Genomic DNA, 6,982 nt, shown 5'->3' with positions numbered 1-6,982 from the left:
AGGAAGGAGGCTCAGAGCTGAAGACACAGGGACTGAGGATACAGAGAACAACCGGAGCTTGTGGACGGTTCTCGACAACACTGACCTTTCTACCCACCCCCAGGACTCCTCAGTGAAGCCAACCCCAGCTCTGACCACTGGGCTTCCCTGCCTTCACGCCTGGACTCCTTACTCTCTCCCCCTCCTCTCTCCCAGTCCTTTCACATTTCAGTGTTGACTTGCCATTTATTGGTCACCTACACTATGCAAGGCTTGGTGCTTTTCTTACAAAATGTGAACATATAAGACATGAGCTTCTCCATGAGCCTGGAAACCAAAGGATGAACCAAATGGTAAACAATGATAATTCGAGAACCTGAAGCTATATCTGCCAAGCGTCCAGTGGCTTCCCCAGATGCCTTATAAGCTTGTGTACGTCTGGAATCCCACATTTTCTCTCTGAGACCCCAACAGTGGGCTTCCAGAACATCCCAGCACCATCCCTCTGGCTCTCCTCTCTGGGGTCCCTGGCCACTCTCTGTGCCAAATGTACTTATGTTGACCATTCTTCCTAAATAATAAAGCCAGGATATAGGGCATAGGCACACACACACACACACAAAAGGATATGACCATGAAGCAGAAATCTGAAGGGATCAGAGGAAATTCGTACTCTGTTCTGGCCTGTGTGTGCGACGCTGTTTTCAGACCCTCCCTCATCCTTTCACTGCTGTGCTCCCCACCTCCTGCCAGGAGATCCTTGGGAAGCTGCTGCCTACTCCTGGCTCTGGGGGCTTCAGGCCAAGGCAGAGGAAGGAAGCTGAGCCTGGCTCTATCCAAGATGCTGACTTCATCCTCCCCATCAAAGCCAGGAAAAAAACAGCCATACACACCCAGACACACGGACACACACGGGGACACCCACGCGAAAGCCCATGTGTGCCTTTGCCCTTGGCCACATGGAGCTTACTAGGCATCTGGCCCAGCCACATGCAATGCAAGCACGCCCTGACCCAGGAACACCACACACCTGCCACCATGGGGATCTGACCTGGTGTACAGACACCTGGGCCGCCACCCATGTGGCAGAATCAAGCACATACAGGTTCCTTCACGTCCCTTTCACTATCACCTGTGACTTGGCCAAGTTACACCTCAGTGGTGAGGTTTGCAGCGAGATAGACTCAGTGCTCACTGTGAAGCTGGGGGTAGTGGGTTCCCACTCAGCTGGGATATTTTTCCTCTGTAGCAAAAGTCTCTTTTTCAGCTCCTTGTCGGCAACACATGGGGAGATGAAGCCAGGGAAACACCCAACAGACTTTTGTGGGATGTGTCTGTCTCCCTATACCCCCTGTCCTCTGGCTGTCAGTCTTCTGCCTGGGACCGAGACAGAGTGCCCATTTCCTCCAGCCCCTACCTCTCCCCACCTCTGCTGCTGCTACCCTGCAACACCCAGGCACTAGCCCCCCACCCTGCTTTCCACCACTTCACCCTCTATTCAGGTGACCCAACCTTATATTTGCCTCCTGCCTCTAGCCCTTTCTTCAACCCTAAACCTTCTTCCTAACCTTCAGGCTTTCCTTCCTTGTCTCCCCTCAACCCCAGCTTCCTCCCCAAAGGTTCTTTGTCCCAGTGTTCACCCAAGCCCTTGCCCTGCCAGTGTCTAAGCCTCACCTGCTCTTTCTCTAGGGATTTGCTGAGGTAGGAGAATGCAAAGGAGGCAGTGACAGGAGAGGGACTGAGCAGAGCAGACAGGGGTGGCTCAGGGACGGGATAAGCAGAAAAGATAGAAAGAAATGGTGGGACTAGGGCAGGGCGGGGACTTGGGGTCCCAGAGACAGTCCCAGTTGGAGAAAGAGGTTGCCTCCTGCCTCCTGCCCCCTGCCCCTGCTCCCTGCTCCGGACTGCCAAAGGAGAACTGGTGAGAGGATGAGGGTGCCAGCGCTGGGTGATAGACTTGGGGTGTGATCCAAAGATCTAAGTTAGAGCAGTAGCTGGGAAGAGATGGGAGGGGAGCATAGGGGAGGGAGGGGAAGGGGCTGGCCACGAGGAAGGATATAGGCTGAGAGGAAACCACTGGGGTCAGAGAGGAGGGGCAGCAGGTGGGGAAATGGTGGGGAAAAAAGAAATGGCAGGAAGGGTGGGGGATGTCAAGTTGGGCAAAAATTAGGGTGAGCGTTAAAAATGGGATAGGGAAAGGGCATGGGAGGTAAGACCAGGGCTGGGGGTTGAGATGAGGGTATAGTGAGACAGTGATGCTAGACGGAGTGGGGGCTGGGGTGGGGCAGGACAAGAGGAGGGGTGGCATGTGGGAGGGCCTGGAAGGGGTGGGAGGACCTGCCCTATCTCCGCTCCCCTCCCTGACCTCATCCTGGTCCTCCCCTTCTCCTCCCCTGCTCGCTGCAGACTTTCTCCTTCTCACTGTCGCTGCTGAGATCCGCAGTCGGTTGTGGCTCAGCCCCTGTTGCAGGGGACAAGTGAGGGAGACTTCCCTGTCCTGCCCTGAGACGCCGCCCTCCCGGGGTTGGGGACAGAGCAGGTGCAGAGGCACTGCAGCTGCCCGGTTGCCCAGGTAAGGAACAGAGTTCTGGGGAGACCCAGAAGGAGAGGCAAAGGATTTCTCGCCTATCCCCACACCCCAGGTGAAAGTGTGGCAGGTGAGCTCTCAGCAGTGCTTCCAGAGCAAGGACTTCTGTTCAGGACAGAGGACATAGGAGCATTCACTGGGAACCAGGCTCCCTGTGAAGGAGTGTCTGGGAGGAGAGGGTGGTATGTGTGTGTTGGGGTGGGCGGTGTATGTCAGGGCTTGGATGGGATGCAGACAACTGAGAGGGGCTGGGAACAAATCGAGAGACTCGGAGAGTCAGATGGTGGAAGCAGGGTAGAGGTGGTTATTGCTGAGGGGAGCCCCTGGGCCCTGGAGGTGCTGGGGCTAGCAGGAAGATAGGACTAGGCTGAACTGGTGACCAGCTGAACCTCAGAAGGAAAGTGCTTGCGGAATCCCAAGTGTCGGACTGGAGCAACTGAGCCCAGGCTCTGGGCTCCGGGCTCCAGGCTCCAGGAGGTGCCAGAGGGTGCTTCTTTGGGCATCCGAATGGGGGGACTCCCTAGGTGGCAGCGTGAGAGTTGCAGGGAGGGAGGTCTGGGAGATCTCTTGAGGAAATACTGAAATGGGACAGTCAGGACTCTCGGGTCTGGGAAGTACACAGAGCCTGCAGAGAGGATCCTAAAACTTGTTCTTGGCCAGAGCTCTGCACTCATGACTCACGGTTCAGCAAGGCTGGGATGGCTGAGAGATGCCTCTGGGGGCACAGGGGCTCCGTCTTCACTCTGTGCCCCTTCCAGGCTCCCCTTGCCTCTGTCTGTCTGAACCCGCGCTCTCCCTCACCCTGCCCTCCCCACCAGTACACGTGACACGCCCCGGGTGGGGCGGGCGGGCCCCTTATCTTGCCTGGAAAGAATTTAATGGCATAGAAACAACTGGAAGTGGAACTGAGAGGAACTACTGGGAAGGAACTCGGAAACACCACAGCTGCTGCCTGCCCCGCCCCTGCTTCCCGCATCTCCAGCCCCTCCTCTTTTCCCTGATCGTGCCTCCAAGTCCCTGGGGACCCAGCACCTCAATTCTTCAAACTTCCTTCTGCTCACTCCAGACCTGGCCACTAGGTGCAGGACCAGAAACTGCCTTCCTGTCTCTCATTGCACCCCTAACCATTTTCAACTGGAGTCTGGAAATCCTCTCTCTTAATTTTTCCATTTCTAGGCCAATTAGCTCCCCAGAATAAGGGGCATCTGGGTTCCCCAACCTACCCCTCCCTGACACCTCCTTCCCACCTGGTTCCAGCCCAATATCTGGGACCCCCACATTCCCTTTTTAGTCTCACTCCTGGAATCCTTCTATCTTCACCTCTCATTGCCAGATTCAACTGGGGGTGTAGCAGGAGAGTCAGAGGGAGACATGGGGGTGGGACCATAACCCCCATCTCTGGAACATCTCTTATGGAAGCCAGCCCGTCTCCCCACCCCTTGGGACCTGTGCAGTCCCTAATGAGCAAAGTGTCAAAGTTGGCTACAACACCGAATACCCAGGAAGCTGAGTCACAGTTTGGGAAGATGCCCCCATCCCTAACAGCCCTTCAACTGTGGGGAGGGTGCCAAGAGGGTGAGGCCATATCTCCCCCGAAACACACACTGCAGAGAACCACTCCAGACATAGTGGCAGGGGGAATGGTGAAGGGGAGACACAAGAGACACCCAATTCTTTGCTTGCCCAGTACTGAGAGAAGAGCAGAATTCTTGCAGGAGCTGGAATGGGGAGCTGGAGGGGTGGGTGGTGGCAACAGGGCAGGGAGGGATCGGGAAGGAGCCTCTGGGTGTGTGGTCAATGGAGGCTGCTGTGCTCTTCTAGACCAATCTCACCAGCTTTCTAGGAAAGCTGGTGAGCTCTCTTCACTCCTTCCTGCTGCAAAGACCCCTCTCTGCTTTTCCCCACTGTGCAGGGAAAGATGAGGAATCCAACTATTTGGGGAGGGGCACTGGACATCTCACAGAGGCCTCCAGGGGTACGGGGAAGTATGGTGGAGGCCATGTGTCCGCTGCTCCCCACTGGGGAAGGGCCTCCTATTTGGTTCCTCTCACACCATCCAGGTTCTTTCACTCACAGAGCTGCCCTCGGAGCCAGCAAGAAATCAGCCTTCTTAGGCATCACCCAATGACTAGGTGTGGAGGAAACCTGAAGGGGAGATTGGGTGTGTGTGCATGTGTGCATGGGCACCCATATGTGTACCTGCAAGGATGCAGGTTTTGTGGGTGGATTTGTGTGTCCGTCAGGTATGTTTGTATTTGTATTTGTGGATGAGCACACATTAATATATTTGTAAGTGTACAACATAGTTGTGCCAGCGCTCCCGTGGTGTGGGAGTGATTTGCATGGCCTTAGACACAAAGTGACAGGATTTGAGGGTCAGCCAGAGCCCATCTCTTACCCAAAGGTACACTCCAGGCTGAGAGAAGGGCTGGGGGGACAGGAAAGGGCAGCTCTCTGTGTGCCAGGCCTCTCAGCCTGGGCTTTCTTGGGTGGGGAACCTCTTGGTGTGGAAACACTCTGTCCCTGTTCAGCTCCGTTTCCGTCTCTTGCTGGCTGGTAGTAGAATGTGATGGCTGGTAGCCCTGAAAACTCCTTTTTCTCTGATCCAGGAGAAAAGTTTGAGTCGAAAGCCAGAAGATGTGTGTGTGTTGGGCGGAGGTGTGTGTGTGTCACAGTCACCTCCGCCTACCAGTGACACATCCCCCACTCCTCACTGGTCAGCATTTCCACACCCACCCTACCCTCCTCCTTTCCCCAGCCTCTGGTCTGGAAGAACTGGGCACCTTTCAGCATCTCAACTCTTCACCCGAGCTGAATCCTGCCTGGCCCCTCACACTGCTGTTCGCCATAGCCTTCTCTCCTGTCTCATCCTGGGACCCCCCTACTACCTTTCTTCCCATCTCTTGTCTCTGTGTGCTCCCCAATCCCTGCCTCAGTGAACTCCACAAACACACACAACTGGGTAACTATCATCCAGATCAAGAAATAAGACACCTTTAGGCCCCCAGAAGCCCCCCACCATGCCGCTACTAGTCACTGCCCCCTCAAGAGTATCAGACTTCTGACTTGGAGCACTACAAATTAATGTTGCCTCTCCTCAAACTTCACATAAACAGAACTATGCAGCATACTCTTTCCTGTGTCTGGCTTTTGTTCAACCTCATCTTGGTAAGATCCATCACACTACTGCATATAACTATAGTTCGTTTCTGCTTTATTTTATTCCACGGTGTGAATAAACCACAATTTATTTAATCTATTCTACTAATGTGAAATGGTTGGGTAGTTCACAGTTTGGGACTATTATGAGCAGTACTGCTATGTTAGGTATATTCCTAGGAGTGGAGTTGCAGGGTCATAGGGTTTGCATGTGTTCAGCTTTAGTACATTTAGTAGATTCTGTCAAACAGTTTTCCAAAGTGCTTGTACCATCTGGTCCTGCCAGGATCTCCCCTGGCCTGGCCTCTGGTTCTGCCTCTGCCCTGGTGACTGTGTCTAACCAACTTCCACTCCCAGACACTGTCCGTGGTCCTAGCCCTGACCTTGGTCCTGTCCTTGGTTCCAGCCTTAATGCTAGTCCTGTGTTTATATTGAACTTTTCATTCATTCATATAGTCGGTAAACATTTATGGAGCACCACTTATGTGCCAGATGTGAGGATACAGCAGCCAAGAAAGAAAAATAGGTGCCATGCCTGCCCTCATGGACTTTACAGTCTAGTGGGCAAGAAAGTAATAAAATAATCTCACAGTATATTTATATATTATTTTGGACTTCAAAAAATAAAAAAATATTTATTTATATATGATTGCAAATTGTTATAAATGCTACAAGTGAGAATGGTGTGATGCTGTGATACCACATGGTAGGAGGACCTGACCTGGTCAGGAAAACTTCCCTGTGAAAAAAATGGTGGGCTGAGACCTGAAGGATGAGAAGGCCAAGAGAGAAGGGAACAGCGTTCCACAAGGATGGAACAGCGTATACAAAGGTCTGGGGTTGGGGATGGGCACAGAGAATGTGAGGGACTTGAAGGTCAGTGGGGCTGGAATGGAGGGAGGGAGGGAAATGTTATGGGAGGTGAAGTGGGGGCAGGGGACACATGATGGTAGGGCTGTTTGTCAGTGTTCTAAGAGAATTTGGAAGGTAGGCACTGAAGCATTTTGAGGAGAGGGACATCCTGATTGCGTTTGTGAGACTGTAGAGGACAAGGGTGGAAGCAAAGGGAAGAGTCAGGGCTGGACACAGTGGCTCACACCTGTAATCCCAGCACATTGGGAGGCTGGGGTGGGAGGATTACTTGAGCCCAAGAGTTCAAGGCCAGCCCGGGCAACATAGAAAGATCCTGTCTCTACAAAAGAAAAAAAAATTTAAAAATTAGCTGAGCATGATGGCACACACCTATAGTCCCAACTA

At 53.3% G+C, this 6,982-nt stretch overlaps 1 protein-coding gene across 1 annotated transcript in view; it reads left to right on the top strand.

Moving 5' to 3' along the window:
- Positions 1-2,354: 2,354 nt before the first annotated feature.
- TNXB (tenascin XB) overlaps positions 2,355-6,982 on the top strand; it is a 70,577-nt gene continuing 65,949 nt past the window's right edge. Inside the window, exon 1 of the mRNA XM_011944765.1 lies at positions 2,355-2,551. The gene's annotated coding sequence lies outside the window, so the exon portion shown is untranslated. The remainder of the gene's footprint in view (positions 2,552-6,982) is intronic.

The sequence above is a fragment of the Colobus angolensis genome, unplaced genomic scaffold, assembly GCF_000951035.1.
Source record: "Colobus angolensis palliatus isolate OR3802 unplaced genomic scaffold, Cang.pa_1.0 Scaffold236, whole genome shotgun sequence".
Lineage (NCBI taxonomy): Eukaryota > Metazoa > Chordata > Mammalia > Primates > Cercopithecidae > Colobus > Colobus angolensis.
This window is presented reverse-complemented; position numbering and strand designations above follow the sequence as displayed.